The sequence below is a fragment of the Oryctolagus cuniculus genome, chromosome 10, assembly GCF_051225735.1.
Source record: "Oryctolagus cuniculus isolate XC-2025 breed Fujian yellow rabbit chromosome 10, ASM5122573v1, whole genome shotgun sequence".
NCBI classification, from domain to species: Eukaryota; Metazoa; Chordata; class Mammalia; order Lagomorpha; family Leporidae; genus Oryctolagus; species Oryctolagus cuniculus.
Window position 1 is genome coordinate 68,674,330 of NC_142876.1, and position 21,029 is coordinate 68,695,358.

Genomic DNA, 21,029 nt, shown 5'->3' on the forward strand with positions numbered 1-21,029 from the left:
AACTCTTCTAATAAATATATATGAACTCTTTAATCCTATATCCAACGAATGAGTCGCGCACTATTGATTTAAATATACATGAAAGATTTTTGTGAACATCACAGTCATTAACTTCTAATCAGTCTAGTGTTGTATTTATAATCTATCATGCTTGACTCAATCATTAAGTGCTGGTTACTAATTTTGTAATTCTGTGTCATAGACTCTGTAATTTCCTTTGGCTAAGCAAGTTTTGAATGGGGTAAGTCTTTGCTTTCAAATTTTCTAATCATTCAGTATTGATATCAATTAGTATTTATAGACTTATTTATTGTAGATTCAGTCACTTTTTACTGTTAAAGGGACAAAAAGATGAACTGATGTTTCTTGATTTTGTGAATTGAAGGCATACTTATTGACAGGAACCTGTACAATGTTGTATTTTCACAGATCAAGAGCTCGTTTTTCTTGCTCCTTTGCAGATGGGTCAATTCTCTTATTCAATGTTGTTTTCCATTCAGGACAAAGCGTAGATTAAATGGAATAGCGATATTTGCCTGACAGGAGCAAACCACCAGGTCTCGAGAGGAAGAAAGGGTTGTCTAGACTGACGGCAGACAGGCGGCAGACAGGCGGCAGTGAGTGCAGTGGTAGAACTGCAGGAAGGTTGTGTCCATCTGTGAACTGGAGGGTCCTGTGCTCAGGAGCTTTCCCTGCCACAACTGACTGAGTGGTTGATGCAGACTGAGAGATGAAAATGAGAAATCATGCTGAGGGGAAGGGGTTCTAAGGAGAAAACAATTGGCAGGGTTTCTTGAAGGATGAGTTGATGATGAAAAACAAAAAGCACTTAGCTGATTCTGATTTGAGATTGCTGAATGTGCAGTATTTATTTTAGCCGAGTTTTGTGAAATGATGCCGATGTAAACAAGTCAGCAGTTTACCTAAGAGAGATAAGGATGGAATAAAAATAGGTAGAGAGTAGAGATAAGCACATTGCCATTCCTTACATAATTACCTACTGAGTTAATAGTAGGAAAGAGGAGGTTGATACAAACACACAACAAAGCCATTAGATATATTTCACCGGGTGTTTTTTTTTTTCTTTTTTGAAACACAGAGTGACAGAGAGACATCTATATAGAGAAAAATCATCCATCCACTGGTTTATTCCCTAAACAGCCAGGGCTGGATCACTTAGAATTCAGGAGCCTGGGACTCGATCTGGGTCTCTCACATCGGCAGCAGGAACTGAAGTACATGAGCCATCACCCACTGCTTCCCAGGTGCATTAGCAGAAAGCTGGACTGTAAATGAACTAACTGGAATTTGAACTCACTTTCAGTGTGCAATATGGGCGTCCCAAGCTGGGTCTTAACCCACTGTGCCACATGCCCTCCCTTCAAAGTAGCAGTTAGCACTTGCTTTCAGGACAGGGATTAAAGACTCATGAACTGCAGCATCTACATGATGACACACATTCCCAATTCCTTATCATCAGGATGGGCAGAAGCAGATGCTAGATTGCTTAAAAGGTGCAGAACCATATAGCTTGATCATAGCATTCAGAGTCTCCTGCTTAATAAGGGCCACCTTGGACAGATTCCTGGAAATGATTTAACTTCATAAATAAAGTGATGCTTTATTTCCTTCCCAATAGATTTTGTCTCTTGGCTGATTTCAGACATTATTTTCTCAGTGTCCTGGTACTGCCTAAGTCCTGGCGACAACTGAAGTGCATCAGTGGAACCAGAATGTTTGTACACTCTGCTGGCTTAGCAGTTTGCACTGCAACATCATGTGGTGGAATTAGTCATGGGAGGAGATGACGCTGCTGGAAAGAGTCCCTCAGACTCAGTTCTGGGCGCATTTTCTTTGGCATTCTTCAGAGTGGTCATTCTGCCTGTAACACTGCAAGAAGAACCCCTGGTGACCCTGACTTCTGCCTTTTTCTTGCACAAGGAAGGAAACGTTGACCCCAATGGAGCTGCCAAACTAACAAAAACAGGTCAAACCCACAGTCTCAGGCCTTTTTGACCTCTGACATTTTAACAAAGAAAATTTCAAAACACCAGATTTGAAAAACTGAGGCAGGCATTGTGACACGAAGGGCTAAGCCATTATTTGAGATGTCCTCTATCCAATATAGGAGTACTGCTTAGAGTCCCAGCTAACCCAGGTGTCTAATCCAACTTCCTGTCCCTGGTAAGGCATCAAGTGATGGCTCAAGTACTTGGTCCCTGCCACCCATGAAGGAGATCTGGATGAAGGTCCTGGCTCCTGATCTCAGCCTAGTCTCCAGTCCTAGTTGTGGGCATTTGAGAAATGAAATAGAGGATGGAAGATCACTTTCTCTGTCTCTCTCTTTGGCATTCTGCCTCTCCAGATGACGAAAATAAATAAACAGTAGAAAAAAGTAAAAATAAATAATAAATATGCCAATATTGATAAAAGTTCATCAAGATAGTGTCTTCCAGAATAAAATCCATAGCACAGTTAAACAACTTTCATACTGGGGTAGCACCATGGCACAGTAAGTTAATTTACCTCTGCCTGTGGGGCCGGCATCCCATATGGGCGCTGGTTCTAGTCCCAGTTGCTCCTGTTCCAGTCCAGCTCTCTTCTGTGACCTGGAAAAATGTAGAGGATGGCCCAAGTGCTTGGGCCCCTGCACCCACGTGGGAGACCAGGAAGAAGCACCTGGCTCCTGGCTTTGGATCAGTGCAGCTCCGGCCGTTGTGACCATTTAGGGAGTGAACCAATGGAAGGAAGATCTTTCTGTCTTGCCTTCCCACTGTCTGTAACTCTAACTCTCAAATGAAATAAATAAAATCTTTTAAAAAACTATCATGTTTCCATATAATTTTTTCAGTAGCATTGATATTTTTATTTATGTATATGAGAGACACAGAGAGTAAGGAAGTTATCTCCTGTTTGCTAGTTTACTCCCAAATGGCCATAACAGCTGGAGCTAGGTCAGGTTAAAGCCAGGAACCTGGAACTCAATCTGGGTCTCCCATGTGGATGGCAAGGATCCAAGAACTTGAATCATCACCTAATGTCCAACGGCAGAGCCTGAATTCAAATCCAGGCACTCTGATTTGCAATGCTGGCATCCCAATTGGCATCTTAACTGCTGTGCCAAACACCCACCCCTGGAATTAATCATTTTATTCTTGCGTTTTACACATAGATTTAATTCTTCAGTAAATATTTTCTATGGTTACATTTTATAGACTATCTTATTGAGAATTTTCATTTGTAGTTATTCTTTCTCCAGAATACAAACTTTTGTAAGTCAAATTTTCCAGTTCTAAAAATGTCAAGATATTCTGATTTATCTGCCAATTTTCAAGTAGCAGAAAACTACATGTGGTTTTAGCTAATGCCAATTTTATTTTTTGTTGATTATATATCACTTACTATTATTTTTATACTACTAATCAACAAGAAATTTGGGAGAAATTTTATGAGACAGATGGTTAGATAAGGCTGTTAATGAGATGCAGTGTTGCAGGAGAAGGAAAAAGAGGAGGAAAGACACAGGAGATGAAGAAACAGGGGGAGGAGAAGGGGAAAGCAGGAGATGATAAAGGAATGTAGAACAGAGGGCAAACTACTGGAAAGTCAAAATGGATGAGTGGAAGGAGAAAGGAGGAAGAAGGTGGGATCTGAAACACAATTGAAATACAACAAAGCCCTTACCTCTGATGCTTTTGATGTAGAATTTATTAGGTCCCATTATCTCTCCCTCAACTTGCAATCCTGTTGTGGGGTGGCCCCAGGCTAGGCTGGGTCCAGATTCTTTTCAAAGAAGAGACATGTATAAAGTTTAGTACAGAAGCAAGATTTACTTGCATAAAAAATAAATGTGGGCAAATTCAGGAGAGAGAGAGCTGTCCTCAACAAGGTTCAGATCTGTCCCTGTACATGATGTGGATACAATAAGGGGCAGTGGATTTAATGGACTATTCAAAAGGGGAGGAGTCTAGGGCAGGACTTGAGTAGTATCCATTTCCTTGCCAGTTTTTGGAAATCTCAAAAGTGTCATAGTGTCAGGTGGGTGATGGCAGTGGGCATGTTGCCCATGGTTATTTTTTTATTTTTATTTTTTTTAAAGTTTTTTATTTTTTTTTATTTTATTTTATTTTTTTTGACAGGCAGAGTGGACAGTGAGAGAGAGAGACAGAGAGAAAGGTCTTCCTTTGCTGTTGGTTCACCCTCCAATGGCCACCGCGGCCGGCGCACTGCGGCCGGCGCACCACGCTGATCCGATGGCAAGAGCCAGGAGCCAGGTGCTTTTCCTGGTCTCCCATGGGGTGCAGGGCCCAAGCACCTGGGCCATCCTCCACTGCACTCCCTGGCCACAGCAGAGGGCTGGCCTGAAAGAGGGGCAACCGGGACAGAATCCGGCGCCCCGACCGGGACTAGAACCCGGTGTGCCGGCGCCGCTAGGCGGAGGATTAGCCTAGTGAGCCGCGGCACCGGCCTGCCCATGGTTATTTTATTATAATCATGTAAAGGTCACCCCTGGAACACCAGCTGCAGCCACATTGGATATTTCTAATTCATACTGTATCTAAGTTTCAAGATTGCAGAACTTGTTTTCTGTTACATGGAAGGGAAGGACGCAGTGCACAGAAGTGGGGTTTGGCCGGTGTATGGAAAGAGGGCTTGGGCAGTGCACAGAAAAGAGGGAGAGTGGTTTGAGCAGCATGAGCAGGGCTGTAATGCAAGACAGTCAAGTCTGGCAAACCTCAGCTCTTCCCTGCTAGGGCTACCTTCCTGCCTATAGCCGTTCCTCTGTCTTCCCTTCAATGACTATAAATCAATTCCTTGCTAAAAATTAACTCACTAAATTAAGGAAGTGTCTGAAGAGTTTTGCTGTCCTTGTAAGATAGCACTAATCACTAAGACTCAGAATTCAATATTTGGCACCTTAAAGCTAGGTTCTATTCAGAGAGATTTGCAGGAACTCACAGGCCTTGATCAAAGTAATATCCAACCTACCAGAGCCCACCTTTGCCATTATAAAAGAAACACGCTGGTTTCCTCTTACTGACCAATCAAAGGAAGGACATGAACACTACAGCCCAAAGATTCACACATGAGCTGATCAGGCACTTCTCAACCTCTGCTTTCATCCTAAGATTCATTGCCTTTGGTCCCCAGGAAGTCTGAGAATTGAGTGATCATTGCTTGATTTTTTGCTCTATGTATTTCAAATACATCACTCCTTTTTTCCCACCACCTGGATGTAAGAGTTTACTTGCTGCCCATCAGGCACATATACTCAGTTTAATACATGAATAAATATCAGATTGATGGTCAAGCTTAAGTGAAAGAGCATGGAAATCACTGATGCTTTATGAAAAGTTTATGCTGACAATGCCCCAAAAAATAAGTAGTTTAAAAATGGGTAATTCATTATAGTAATGGATGAAATGATGCCTCGAGTCGCAGACCATCCACATCAGTCTGTGAAGAAGAAATTTATCTTTTTTATGCCTTAATTTGAAGAGGATCAATGATTACCATAGAAATAATAATTAACACCATATTCTTCTCACCTGACTCAGCTTACATAATTTTGACTGAAAAGATAACAAGAAAGACTTTCTTCTTGATGGATACAAAAATCATTGTGCCCAGACCAGCTGCAGACAAGAATACAGCTTTCAAATGGAAAGTTTTAAACAAGTTGGATCAAGATCTTGAGGCATTTTTTCAAAGATTTCTAACAGGAGATGAACTATGGATTTACTGGTAAAATCCTAAAGGCAAAGCACAATCAAAGCATTAACTAACAACAAGTAGATGTAGTCCAGTTCTGTTGGTTGCCTCTTCATTTTACTGAGTGTTTCTTTTGTAGTGCAGAAGCTTCTCAGCTTGATAGAATCCCATTCATCATTTTGGCTTTGATTGCCTGTGCTTCTGGGGTCTTTTCCAAGAACTCTTTGACTATGCCAATGTCTTGCAGAGTCTCCTCAATGTTCTCTAGTAATTTAACGTTATTAGGTCATACATTTAAGTCTTTGATTCATTTTGAGTGGGTTTTTGTGTAAGGTATAAGGCAGGGATCTAGTTTCATACTTCTGCATGTGGAGATCCAGTTTTCCCAGCACCATTTGTTGAAGAGACTGTCCTTCCTTCCATGGATTGATTTTAGCTCTTTTGTCAAAGATAAGTTGATTGTAGATGTGTGGATTGATTTATAGTTTCTATTCTGTTCCTTTGGTCTACACATCTATTTTTGTGTCAGTACCAGGCTTTTTTTTTTTAATTAAAACTGCATTTTTGTATGTTTTGAAATCAGGTATTATGATGCCTCCAACTTTTTTTTTAAGATTTCTTTATTTATTCAAAAGCAGAGTTACAGAGAGACAGAGAGAGAGAGACAGAGACAAAGACAGAGACAGAGTGAGAGAGATGCTTTCCATTTGCTGGCTCACTCTCCAGATAGCTGCAATGGCTGAAGCTGAGCCAATCCTAAACCAGGAGCCTCCAGGAGCATGTTCCAGGTCTCACACACAAGTGCAGGAGCCTAAGGACTTGGGCCAACTTCCACTGCTTTCCAGGCCATAGCAGAAAGCTGGATTGGAAGTGGAGCAGCCAAGATTTGACTGGTGCCCATATAAGATACTGGCACTGCAGGCAACAGTTTTACCCACAATGGCACAGTGCCAGCTCCTCCGCTTTGTTTTCATTGTATAACGTTGCTTTTGCTATTGATATCTCTTGTGTTTCCATATGTAAAATACATAAATCTTAAAAAAGGGAGGGGCTTACAAGTAGGTCTGGTAGACTCTGAATTTAATCATGTAATCTTGGTGACTTAAATGAAATGGGAGTTTTCTGCAAATCTATATCCTGAAATCAGATATGGTTTTCAGAGAAGATTAAGTGGAAAAATAAGGTTCTACATACTCCAGAAGGTGAAAAGTGATTGCATAAACAAAAAAGTTTTACTTATGTTAATGACAAAGTAAGATTCTACCATTAAAAACAATCTATAAAACGTGGACACAATATAAAAGGTTGCTGCCAGACAGCATAAAAAGTGAATAGGAACAGTTATGCATCTACAGGGAACACACGTAGAGGAAGGTAATTGTACAAAACAAAATATCATCTGCATGGCCCACAGCTTGGGGAAAAGTAGTAGGGAGCATCTCTCTTTATGGCCCAAAACCCAGAAAACAGGCTTGGGAGAATCTGAACAGAGCAGGGTAAACATGAGTGTCTTATGGACACTCAGAGCATTCACAGAACAGAAAAAAGCAACATATATCATGACAAACAACCTAAACTGAGAATAGCCTCCATTCAATAAGGTTTTCAGTCCACGTTAAACCAAGACAATTGCCTGCAATAACAAACCAAGGTTTGGAGAAATTCTTATAAAATCCAAAATTACTTAAAGTACAAAAAACAAGGAAAATGGAAAATATTATTAAGGGAAAAGAAAATCAACTGTGAATCACTCCAAAATGATTCTGATATTAAAACTAACAGCAATTTTAAAGTGGCTATAATAATTACCTTTAATGAGTGCAACCAATATGCTCTCAATAAATGAAATTACAAGAAATATCACCTTATAAATAGAGGCAATGAAAAATGAATCAAATGGAGAGGCTGACATTATGGCACAGTGGGTTAAGCTGGCATCCCCTATGAGTACCAGTTCTAGTCCTGTATGTTCAACTTCTATTCAGCTCTCTGATTCTGTCTTGGAAAGCAGAGGAAGAGGGCCCAAGTACTCATGTATGTGCTCCTATGGGGGAGAACCAGAGGGAGTTCCAGACTCCTGGCTTCAGCCTAGCCCAGCCCTGGCCATTGCAGCCATTTGGGGAGTGAACCAGCTGATGAAAGTCTCTCTCTCTCTCTCTCTCTCTCTGTAATTCTGATTTTCAAATAAATAAAATAAATTTTAAAAAATGGAAACCCTATAATTGAAAAATAAATTATATGTAATTAGAAAAATATTTTTTAACTTTTACTAAGCAAATATAAATTTCCAAAGTACAGTTTATGGATTATAATGGCTTTTTCCTCCCCATAACTTCCCTCCCACCCACAACCCTCCCAACTTCTGCTCCCTCTCCCATTCCATTTGCATCAAGATTCATTTTCAATTATCTTTATAAACAGAAGATCAATTAAGTATATATTAAGCAAAGATTTCAACAGTTTTCACCCACACAGAACATAAAGTGTAAAATACTGTTTGAGTATTAGTTATAGCATTAATTCACATTGACCAACACATTAAGGACAGAGATCCTACATGAGGAGTAAGTGCACAGTGACTCCTGTTGTTGACTTAACAAATTGACACTATTGTTTATGGCGTCAGTAATCACCCTAGGCTCTTGTCATGAGCTGAATTTTTACTATAACTTACACACCATTTCAAATTTAAAACATACAATTTTGGTTTCCTTTAGCTTATCAGCAGAAAAGGGGTTTAAGGCCTAAAAACATGTACTTTAATGGCTGGTTCTACACTTATTTCAGCAGAGAGACAAAAGAGATACAATATTTCTTATAAATTCCAGCTGAATTATTCAATTTCACTAAAAATGGGAGCAAAACTTCTTAGCTGACTCATTTCATAGGATTTTTTCCTATTGGAGTCACACTCTAACACAGTACACTTTTTTTTTTTTAAAGATTTATTTATTTATTTGAAAGTCAGAGTTAACACAGAGAGAGGAGAGGCAGAGAGAGAGAGACAGAAAGGCCTTTCATCCGCTGGTTCACTCCCCAATTGGCCACAACAGTTGGGGCTGAGCCAATCTGAAGCCAGGAGCCAGGAGCTTCTTCCATGTCTCCCACGTGGGTGCAGGGGCCCTAGGACTTGGGTCATCTTCTACTGATATCCCGGCCATAGCAGAGAGTTGGATCGGAAGTGGAGCGGCCGGGTCTCGAACTGGTGTCCAATTGGAATGCCGGTGCTTCAGGCCAGGGCGTTAACCTACTGGGAAAGAAAAGTATACACTTCAACAATACCTGCAGGAGCTCCTGGTACAATTGGAAATGGCTGCCCCAAATGAAGAACCCACCCACCAGTATTTTCTGACATGCAGAGTAGTTTTCCAGGTGATGATAACAACTTCATGCAGCCATGATTTACTAGATAAAAATATATAAACAAATTTAAATCTTTCGGCCGGCGCCGCAGCTCAATAGGCTAATACTCTACCTAGCGGCACCGCCGGCACACCGGGTTCTAGTCCCAGTTGGGGCGCCGGATTCTGTCCCAGTTGCCCCTCTTCCAGGCCAGCTCTCTGCTGTGGCCAGGGAGTGCAGTGGAGGATGGCCCAAGTGCTTGGGCCCTGCACCCCATGGGAGGCCAGGATAAGTACCTGGCTCCTGCCATCGGATCAGCACGGTGCGCCGGCCGCGGCGGCCATTGGAGGGTGAACCAACGGCAAAAAGGAAGACCTTTCTCTCTGTCTCTCTCTCTCACTGTCCACTCTGCCTGTCAAACAAAAAAAAATTTTTTTTGAATCTTTCTTCTTCTCTCCTTCTCCAGTTTTACCTTGATCCAGTCCCTCACCCATTTACCTGGAGCATGACGGTGGCTATCTACATTACTGCTGGTACAAGCTTCCTAAAATGTGTTTCAGTTAAAGCCCAGTATTCTCAAACATGGAATCAGAGAGCATTTCAAAAATTTGTATAACAAAGGAACTAAAAGATAAGTTCATTTGTGTACCAAAAAATTGAAATCCATGCTTAGTCTTCCGATAGCATGATTCCATGAATTTTCTAAAGACCCTGTGAATGCATGTGTTTCAAAGTTTTTTCATCAAAATAAACTTCATTTTAAGTCCCATTTTTCATGAACTTCTTGAAGTACTTTCATGTAAGGCCCCAAATGAACCATATCTCTGGGTTTGCTTTCTTAAAGTTTCTTAGATTGTATTCTGACTCTAAGATTGCTAACTGCAAGCTCACATAGATCTATACCTCTGTCCTTAGTTTTCCATTCTCTCTGTGAGATGTCCTTCTCAACTGTATTTTCAAATCTTCTATGCATACTCCAAGACTCAGATTAGGCATCAATCACTTTTCCTGACTTTCCTGAGCTGAGCTTAATTCCCCAATCCTTTGTTGCCATTGCCCCTCCAGGAATAGTTAGACATTCACTGCATTTTGTTTACATCTATCTCTTTTTCATTCTATCAATCTCCCTAGCGTAAGATCTTATATAGGCACTTAAATAAATATTAGATTTATTTAAATTCCCCTGATTTTTAGGAGAATGAAATTTTAATGCATTAAATTCCCTCAATTTTTCCAGAAAATTAAAGGTGTCATTTAGTTCTTAACAATCCAGAAAATTTCAATTCATAAAAACCTAAAGCCTTGTATTACAGTCATCACTGGTGTTGTTAATCATAACAATCTGGAATAGACACATGTGACATGAGCCAACACTGCTGTCTCCTATTTCAGCAAGTGGGAGCCATTTGCTCCCAAAGTGGGTAAGTGAAGTGTGATGTTCTAGCCTCAGTATGCATTTCTTGGCATCTCCAACACTGAGGAAAGCCATAAACTTACTTCAGGGTTATATCATCTTCACAAGGTTTTGAACTTCTCAAATGAAATATTCTAAATGTGGAAAATACAAAAACCTATCCTATTTTTATTTTTAAAGTGTATTATGAGCTTCCAAGTTACTGGTCCATTTTATAAGACTTAACCTTATCCAGAAAACAACATCTGCGAACTTTTGCGAGTAAGTAAAACTGCTCTCATGCATCATTTTTTAAATTCCTCTGGTCGCTTCAAATAGTGACAAATCACTGTAATGATCCAGTTTAACTAGACTAAATCTATGGAGGAAAAATATGCACTCTTTGCGTATCTGGGTTGAGAAACACTTTTCAAAATGGATGCAGTTTTTCAGTCACACTGGATGAATCATCCTAGAATTACTGGACTCCTAATACAGATGATGACTAAGATACTGAGAGTTTCCCCAGCAGGGCTGGCATAAGGCTGAACAGTTTCCCCAGGATAGCTCCATATTGGATTTGCACATCCCTGTTTTGGACAAAACCAGACCTCTAAGGAAATGTTGGCCAAGAACCATTGGTTCTTCTGAGCCCAGATGCTGGACGTCAGATGTGGGAGATGATCTCTTCTCTCCTTTAACATCCATTCTTCTTCAGTGGCCCTTCAGATCTTTCCTTAAACTGGACACATAGCAAAGATGTGAATGGTTCTGATGCTCAGTGAATTAAAAATATTAAGTGATTATTTAACCAGGCTATGGGTAACCTCTGCAAAGGACAAAAAAAAAAAAAAATGGAGGAAAGGAAGAAGTTCAACACGTAACAGGGCTCTGCAACACACAGTGGAATCCCTTGTGTGCACTGAGTGTTGTTTGTCAGCGATCCCCTGGCCTTCCTGGCACAGATTCTCATGCACTCACTCAACGAACTATTTATTTGTTCAAAGTTTCTCATCCTAAACAGGAAGGCAGGGATTTGCAGAGATTTTCTCGATACTTTATTTTCTCCATGAGTAATTAATTAGTTGCTCCAGAGATTACCAGAAAGGTTTTGGAAAGATGATGCAGATGGTATTTGTTAGGATTTATGCTTTAAGGTCTGATCATCTAAAGCAGAAAAATTGGGAACTGGGCAATCATCCCAGGCACCCACAACATTCACAAGACATTGATTGATGAGAAAACAAGGCACACACTTTTTTTCTTGTTGCATACAAGGAACAAGTATAGAACTCAAAATATTTTATGGAGACCTCACAAAAGGATGTAAATCCAGAGAACATGGAGGTAAAGACAATTGTGCATCGCTGTCAATGTACTGGGTTGATTCTCAGCCAAACTCCCAATGGGGATTAAAAATTAAACCTCCAATTAATTCTGGCTTGATTTTTAAGAAAGTTGACCTTTTTTGAGTAAAAGAGTACTTGGAGTAACCCCTTCTCTTAGTCTCTTGAGAATTCAGTGGCCTTCCCAGGAGCTAAAGGACTCTGTTCTAAGCCAAGCTTCAGATAATTAGAGAAAGGACCATGTGGTGGCTGCATTGCTCCTACCCATCTTCTGCTTATTTGGTTGCCAGATAGGAATCTTCACACTCTAGAAACATCACCTTAAGCATTCTATGTCATATAAACAGACTAGAAATGTTAAAATAGAAAATTCATGTATCTCTTTTTTTTTTTTTTTTTTTTTTTTTTGACAGGCAGAGTGGACAGTGAGAGAGAGAGACAGAGAGAAAGGTCTTCCTTTGCCGTTGGTTCACCCTCCAATGGCTGCCGCGGCCGGCGCGCTGTGGCTGGCGTACCGTGTTTAAAAAAGATTTTATTTGAAAGGTAGAGTGAGGGGCGGGGGGTTGGTAGAGATACCTTTCATCAGCAGGTTCAGTCCCCAAATGGCTGCAACAACCAGGTCAAAAGGTCAAATCCAGGAGCCAGGAGATTCTTCTGGGTTTCCCCCATGGGTGCAGGGGCGCAAGTACTTGGGCCATCTTCTGCTGCTTTCCCAGGTACGTTAGCAGGGAGCTGGATCTGAAGGAGAGAAGCTGGGACATGAACTGGCTCCCATATGGGTTGCCAGCCCTGCAGGCAGTGGTTTATCCTGCTATTCCATATTGCCAGTGCCCCATGTTTATCTCTTAATCAATGTAGGTATGACTTGGTGGCAGGGGAGTTTACTGACAATAGTCTCCCTCCTTTCTAATCATGCCCTTAGCCATAGTCAGTGTGATAGAAATACCACAAGGCTGTAACACCAAATATGATCATGCATCATTTACTGGAGTCTGACATCTGGACCTGGGAGATGGATATTGTCAGCAATTATAAAGAGGTCAGAAAAGCTACTCACATACCTTCTCACTTCCTATAAAACAGCCAGATAGAAGGCCTGAATTCTGATATCTCAGCTTCTGCCACCACAAAGGGGACCAGTAGGCTGAACCTCAAGGTCAGGGCCTTGCAAATCCAGTTAACAAACACTGTAGTCAGGAAGAGTAGGAAGTCAGAGGATACTCATTTCCTCTGGTAGGCAATGTATTACCATAGACTGGTGGCTTAAAACAGCAGAAATGGATTACCTCCTAATTCTGGAGGCCTAATGTCCAAGGTCAGTTTTGCTAGGCCCATGCTTTCTCCAGAGGCTCTTGAGGAACATCTGTTCTTCGCTCTTTCGATTCTTTGCCTGTGTCTGTGTCACTGCCCCGGTGGTCACCTGACCTCCTCCTCCTCTGTGTGTGTGGAGTCTCCCTCTGTTGCTCCCTCAGGATTTGATTTAGAGGTAGTGATTGGATTTAGAGACCATGTGGACAAGCATAGATAGTCTCCCACATGTCAAGATATTTTATTTGAATTTTTTTCCCTAAAAGTGACATTTACAGGTTCCTCAGAATAAAATCTGATGTATTGAGGGGTAGGGGGACATTATTGAGTCTTCTGCAGATGGCAAAAGAGTATCCTTTATTTAATTCAGTATTCTCTATGTACCTGATGTCTTAGTCTACTCAAGCCACCACAACTAAATACCATAGACCAGTGGCTTAAAAAAACAGGAATGTGTAGTCTCACAGTTCTGGAGGCTGCAACTTCAAGATCAGGGCTCCAGCATGGTCAGATTCTAGTGAGGGCTGTCTTCCTGGCCTGCAGGCAGCTGCTTCCTGAATGTCTGACTGTACACAGGGTCCTTTCCTTGAGCACTTACAGGCAGAGACAGTGAGCTCTCTCGGGTCTCTGATTTTAAGGGCACTAATCCTACAGGAAGACCCACCCTTACAACCCAACTTAACCCTAACTACTACTCAAATGCCCCTCTCCAAATGTCATCACATTAGGAGTTAGAGCTTCAACATATAAATTTTGGAGGGACACAAACTTTCTGTCCATAACACATAGCTGTGTGCTCAAAGTTGTGGCAAATGCACATCAGTGTATAGTTACAAGCCTTCAGAAGGAAAATAACCCGGGCTCACAGGCTCACCCTGCAGCCTCCAGCACTTGCTCCTTTCACAATGGAACCAGCTGGGTCAAGGGCAGCAAGTCAGCCCATGAAGAGCAGCATGGCTTTCTCTTTCCAGGATGAAGATGGTGAGCCAGGCTTTCTGGCACTTGAATAGGGTTGAGATAAACATTTTAGAGCTCAGAAAGCTATTTCACTAAACTTTCTCGCCTCCAAAACCTGCCAGCATCTCATTTTCTTTCAGCTGATGACACACCATAATGAAAAAGTACAAATATCTGTACAGGGACCTTGTTTTATAACATTGAGGTCTTAATAGTTATTGAGATCCAGAAGTTTCATAACGTTCATAAGAATTCCAGACCATATGTTATACATTTCTCTCTGTGACTTTACATTCTGGATATACATCTGGGTCTAATCTGCAAACATCATGTAATCGTTCTGTGGTGCAATAAATTCTACAACAAACTGAGGAATGCAAAACCATAATCTGACATTAAAGCATTGATTTTTCACTCCTAAATAGTTGAGCCATTTATCCTCAGAGATCATAAATGCAACCACTGTATTCAGCTTCATTCCATGCTTTCTGAACAAAGAGATTCATAAGTATCAATGTTTCTTACATGTTTCTATGGTCTATGAAAAGAAAATCACAAATACTGATATTGAGCAGTGCACTGCAGGGCACATAGTGAAATATCCCAAATGAAAGTGTCAGACAGAGAGGAAAGAGAGAGAGAGAGAGACATAGAGAGACAGACACAGGGACAGAGAGAAGTGGGCAGGTAGGAAAGCCTTGGAAGAAACCAGAAAGGCCATCTCTGCAGCCAGCTGGCCCTGCAGTTGAACTCTGAAATTGCTTGCAAAATGTGTTTTATACTATTTTGGGAGAGTTTCCCCAAAGACACTGTCCAGTTCTTTCTGAGATAATTTAGACCATCTTCGTTCTTAAGGAAGTGACGGCAATGCAGTTTAAAAATACATAACGAATAAAAACTTTTGGTGCCCTTTGTTTTTTCTGCTAGATGGAACTGCCCAGCAATCTATTCCATGTTTTGTTCATCATAAACATGCAACCAACCAAACCCTTCCCTTTTACGTACTTGGGTCTTTTCTTTGTCCCTAAATTGGTTGTTGATTGCTAAGTGACCAACATGGATGTTTCCTTTTTTCTTTCTGTGAAAAGTATAGAAGATGATGTGAAGCAAGGGGGGCAGGGAAAATTTATAAATCTGACATCTATACTGCAGCCACTTTAGACAAAGAGCAGAAACATCAAACTGGATGGAAGGAAAGGGCTGTTAACATTTTAAGAAGAACCACGTGGGAGCTGATGCTGGGCTTTCAGTTTCCTGGCCTTAAGTGTAGTTTGAAGGACTTTCTGGAGGAAAGATTCTGATGTGGCATATTGATAAGTGCCTACAGATAATTGGCCTGATGGCTGGCATGCATTTGTACCAGGGGTAGCGCACAACCTCAGAAAGAGTTATATTCCCAGCACTGCTTCTTATCCTATTATTTGCAATTAAGTTTTCCTCCCACAGGTAACTAGACAATAGCTTGACTAGCTGGAATAGAAACCCATTTCACCGAACTGCATCTGAAATGGCCCCGACCTAGGGCACCAATCCATTTAGCTATGGCTTCAGCAATGAAGACTCATCCAGAAAATTCTATTGGCACTGCCTGTCCATGCTGGCTCTTTAGTAGCATGTCTATTCTTTAGTTGATGAAAACTCTAACGTTTTCATAAACAATAGGTTCTCACAGATCAAAAGGATGCATAAGAAAACTTTGTCTCAACAAAGGCCACTAGTTTATACTACTAGAAATACTGAAAAAAAAGATTTTAACTCATTATATTTTTTAATTATATTGCTTAAAATGAAAAAAAGCTGTATATCCAAAATAGTAATCATTAAAATCACTCATAAGTCAAATAGTGTCTGAAGAATAAATTGGCCATTCCAGACCATGGTCCCTGGGAGATCTTTGTGTGAACAAAGCTTTCTGAAGTGGCAAGAGTGTTTGCTGAAACCTACCTACCCTGGATATGAAGTTTTAAAGGCAGACTTTTGCTACTGAATGAGTTGCAAGTTGGCTCAGGCACATCTACTCTGTGGTTTTATGATTACTATTGCCTGCATCGTTTGTATTTACTCTACTCCACTCTAAGTGAAAACACAGTTTACTGCATAAACCACAAAAGCCTCTCGCTCCCCTTCTCAGTCAGGCATTAATAATGCATCCTGCTGTCCTGCTGGTCAACGCCAAGTGCATTTACAAACTGCACATTAACAATGGTTGTCTCTGCAGAGCTGGTGCCGTCCCACAGCCATGAGAGCAAACAGAGACTGAGTGACTCCCACCTGGCCCTGAGCCCACCTCACTGCCCACTCATGATTCACATAGTCCCTGGTTCCCCCATCTGCCACACACAGATGCTAACGTTGGATCTAAGCAGCTACCTCTTTCAAGGAAAGGGTAATTATATTAATAATTATCTTCAGAACTTGACTGATTATCTCACAGCCATGGAAAGTGAAGGCCGACACGTAAAACACATGAGGTATTTACCAAGAGCTCATGGCTGGTCAACTAACACTTTCTCTAGGGAGCATCCTTTTCACTATTACAAGACAGTCCCAATCACCTTCCACCACCTTTCCTGTGGGGAGCAACTCGGACTAGACTGTTACTGGAATTAAGACTTATTCCATGCATCTGCTCTCCCACAATATGGCGCTGGGAGAGGAGGAAACAGCTTCTACACAGCTGCCTCCAGTTCAACCAATAAACAGCAGGACCTGCTCCTGATTGGAGGAGAGCAGCGTACTCGGCGTGTGGGTAGCAGAGTTGGGATTGGTGGAAGAGGACTATAAAGGAGGAGAGAGACAACATGCACCAGGAACATCTATCTGAAGGAACATCTGAGCAGCCCCCGAGAGAGCTGGCCGGCGGTGTGCCACTCCCCCGCGGAAGTGGGGAAAGTGGCAGGGGGAACCGCCCTTCCACTGAGGTGGAAGGGTCGGTAGCCAACCCGGGAAGGACCAGCAGCAAACCCGGGAAGGGCCGAGCAGACAAAAGAACAGCGCAGGGTCCTGTGTCGTTCCTCCACGAAGAGGGGGAGCGACACTTTCCCTCCCATAACTGATTTGCAATAACATTTTTTGTTGTTGTCTAGGCTCAACGTGGGTGATTTTAGGAACAGGAAAACAAGAGACTCATATCTGCAGCTCTGTGAATCCAGGGGGCCACAAGAGCCCCCTGACCTGAGCAGTGAGCACGCCCATATGTACCTCCTTGTTGTAGTCCCACCCGCAGCCTATCCTCCCATTCTAAAGCCCTTTAGACACGATTGTTACCTGTCTCCTAGTCATTACCCTCCCTCCCCACCTCCCTCCCTCCCTCCCTCCCTCCCTCCCTCCTTGGTTCCCTTCCTCCCTGCTTCCTGCCCTCCTCCCTTCCATCAATAACCTGTGTCCTGCAGTGTTACAAACTGAATCGAAGACTTTGGAGTCCATCAGGTTTGGGTTTGCTGCCAGCCCTCTAACTGACCAGCTGTGTGGCCCCGAGTCCATCCTGCTTTTCCACAAGCTCAGGAGTAGACCTGCAAAAATTCTTCCCTTGCCAACTTTTTGTGATGATTCCATGAAATTGCATATGTGATCATGCCCCACCAGCCTGGCACAGGAACACTTCCAGCTTGTGCTTGTCTGTCCCCTTCTGTGTCTAGTCCTCCAGCATTTCACTGTGTAATTTGACTTAATCTGAGAAGTTTAATCCCAGTTCTAGCTAACATTTAACATGCACTGAATTCTTATGATTTCACATTGCTTTAGCACCATCTGTAGGCTTGATCTATGTTACATGAAACCCAGTCCTGCCCTCCATCCCTGCTGTAACTGAAATGTTCCTCCTACTATGGTCATCTGTGAATAAGCCTGCTTGTTCCTTATCTTATTGACCTTACATGCAACACACTGCACAGCTGCTGTCCATAGTATAGCTTAATGGTCAACACAATAGTCATGGAAAGCAGTCTTGTTTTATACCTGTTTTCTTTAAACTAAGCAGTTCCCACCCCTTGTGGAAAGTCTGAGGGATGTGCCCATGGGTTAATAAGGAACTAGTCTGTAGACCCCTCTCCCATTTGGGAATGGCTAAGCTGCTGGCTAAGCTCCCTGCTGTCTCTGAACTGCTTGTCAGGCTCCAAGGGCCCCTATTTCCTTTGTAGTTTGTGAGTAATGAAACTGTTTCTGTTATTTCCTGAGTTTTGTTGTGATGCCTCCTCTGTATCCCACCTGAAGCTACCCTCCTCCTGGCCAGGGATCTCCTAAGAAAGTGGCCGACTTGGCAAATGGACTACAGAGATACCTCAAGGCCCAATATTGAGAATTACAACAAATGTCAACCTCCAATAATTTTATAGTACACAAGAGAGTTACTCTTTCCTACTCTAATCCAGATATCAATGTGTGAGAAGAGCAAGAGAACAATGTATAATAAAATATAATACACACTTCATAGTCCTACCAGGCATGTAAGAGATGGCCAGCCCTCACTGATGCCCAGACTAGCTCTATTTTATATATTCCTTTAAAAATCCACATGAATAGGGAATCCATGTGGTCTTACACAGTCACTTAAAAGTTTTCATAAATTAAAGTATAATAGGTAAATACAGTTAGCGGTGAATTTTCATCAGTTTTCCTGAGATTCAAATACTTAATCTTTGCATTTGATGGATGATGTTAGACATTCCGTAGAATCATCTAGATGCTCTCATCATATGTAAGTGCTTTTAATGACCACTAAGATCACATAAGCAAAATGGGATGTGCTCTTAATAGGAAAAGAAGAGCTTCCTTTCTGTGTCTTGTTCAGCCTTCTGTAAGTGTCCATTTCCCCTACTAACTAATTTATAGAATCTTAACATTGGGATGAGACCTGGTGGTGTCTACTCATGTAACAGTTTAGCGCAGAAATTCATCTCAGCCCCTCCCCAGTATACTAGAAGGGAAGTCTCCAAGAAGGATAATGAAATTTAGTTCTTATTTTCTCTAAATAATGAAATGCCTATGTGATAAAAAGTAAACCCAAAATGATGTAAAAAAAAAGTAGAAAGGAAAGTGGCAAATAAGTTTCATCATGAGCAAGTTTATGTTTTCTGAGGAAGGTTACCTGAAAGCTATGTAAGAAACAGTTATTCACCTATTATTTTGCATGTAACATATTTTATACCATGCGTGAGAAATGAAGCTAATACATGGTTTGTACTCAAGGAGCTTGTATTCTAACAGAGACTATTTATAGAAAACATTCACCAAACCAAAAAGTGCCATCAGAAATGACAGATACAGTGTCTTGGGTGTTTACAAAAATGCACTTCCTACTGAGAAGAATGGATTAAGTTGTTAACAAAATTTTCAAAGTATTAAAGTTACATCTCCTCCTTAAATACTTCCCAAACACAAGAATCCTTGGAGTCTATTTTAGACCCCCCACATGGAGAGTCTTTCTTTCAGGAATGAGGAAAAACATCTGAAGTAAAATAGACTTGATAAATGTGAATGTTTACCAGAAATAAAAAGTTACTGGAACTTTTTATGTGTGTATGGGGAGGGGGGGAAGGGTAGCATTGTGGTGCAGCAGCTGAAGCTAGGACCTGTGTCATCAACATCCCATATCAGAGCAATAATTCAAATCCTACTACTCTGTTTCTGAACTAGCTCCCTGCTAATGTTCCTGAGGAGCAGAGAATGATGGCTCAAGTGCATGGGCCCCAGCCATCCACCTGGGAGACCAGGATGGAATTCCTGTTCTTGCCTTCAGTCTGGTCCAGTCCTGACTGTTGTAGTCATTTGGGAAGTGAACAAGTGGTTGGAAGATCTCTCTCTCTCTCTCTCTCTCTCTCTGGCTCTCGCTCTCGCTCTGTCACTCTGCCTGTCAAGTATATAAATGAATCTATTTTCCATGAAATTTTTGAAGTATCCTCATGATCCTGAAAATGTGAAAAAGTAACCTAAACAAGTTTTCATCTGGCAACTACTAAAAAGGATTCAGATCTTCTAGATCAGATCCTACAACGTTCTTAGTCTTCTGAAGCAGAACTCTAATTCATCTAGAATAAGCCTTTCAAATTCCTGTCATTCACACTTCCTAAGTACTGAAAAAGAATATATGGGGAGTGGGCTAAGGAAAGTTGTTTTCACTTTGTCAGTATTGCTGTACCTGCATTGAGAGTACAACAGGCAGATATATGGACACCATCAAGTAGAAGTATATGCACACAACTGACTTTCTTCAGAGTATCTAGTTACTTAGATCCTGATTTCCACTAAAAGACATTTGCATAATGCCTTAATTTGGGTTCTTTCAGGTGTAGATCTTGAGGAAAGGACATAAGCACATGCAGAAAACATCACCACAGGAGTAGGACATGTGACAAGGCCATGAAAGTAGACAGGAAGTGGTGAATTATCACATCAGTTATCACTGAGGGTTGGGGGAAAGCCAGGAGTTCTTAGAGATGTGCCATTTGAGGGATAAAACAGCTGGGGTGTTTATCCTCCAACTCCTAACAATGGTTAAGGACTATCTGCACGAGTGTTAATTTCCCCCTCTCCCTCACTTCCAAATACTACCTTTGCTGCATGTGTTTAGGCCAGCAAAGTGGCTTTTGCTGGACAGAGAAAGCCATCCAGTAAAGAAATGCAAAAACAAGATGTTATGTTTGCCCAGGATGTTGATACGGCAAGAGCAAGTAGATAGTGTGGGCACTACAGTTATTCATGGAGTGCATGTCTTGGCCATAACATTTTAAAGGCTATCATGCTTGAAGTCTGAGAGGCATTAGAAAAGCCACTTCCAAAATACCCACTTTGGTCCTACCACCTTTTGGCAAACGTATTGATAGTGAGCTAACGCATACTCTTTTCCATTCTCGTCTTCTTGAAAGTCTAGAAAAAAAGAGCACACAAACCAATCCCAGAGTTAAAGCTAGAAAGAATTCAGTCTCATTGGAAGCTGTTATGGGAGTGAGCTTTCACATGCCAGGATTCTCTGG

The 21,029-nt window shown here is 41.5% G+C and overlaps 1 protein-coding gene across 5 annotated transcripts in view; it reads right to left on the reverse strand.

Moving 5' to 3' along the window:
* Window positions 1–8,083: 8,083 nt before the first annotated feature.
* LOC108177122 (uncharacterized) overlaps window positions 8,084–21,029 on the reverse strand; it is a 197,054-nt gene continuing 184,108 nt past the window's right edge. For 4 of the 5 annotated variants that reach the window (XM_089305350.1, XM_089305346.1, XM_089305341.1 and 1 more), the window contains 2 exons: window positions 12,370–12,531; window positions 8,084–8,962 (listed from right to left, as the gene is read on the reverse strand). The gene's annotated coding sequence lies outside the window, so the exon portion shown is untranslated. The remainder of the gene's footprint in view (window positions 8,963–12,369; window positions 12,532–21,029) is intronic. The other variant, XM_089305347.1, reaches the window with a different exon arrangement.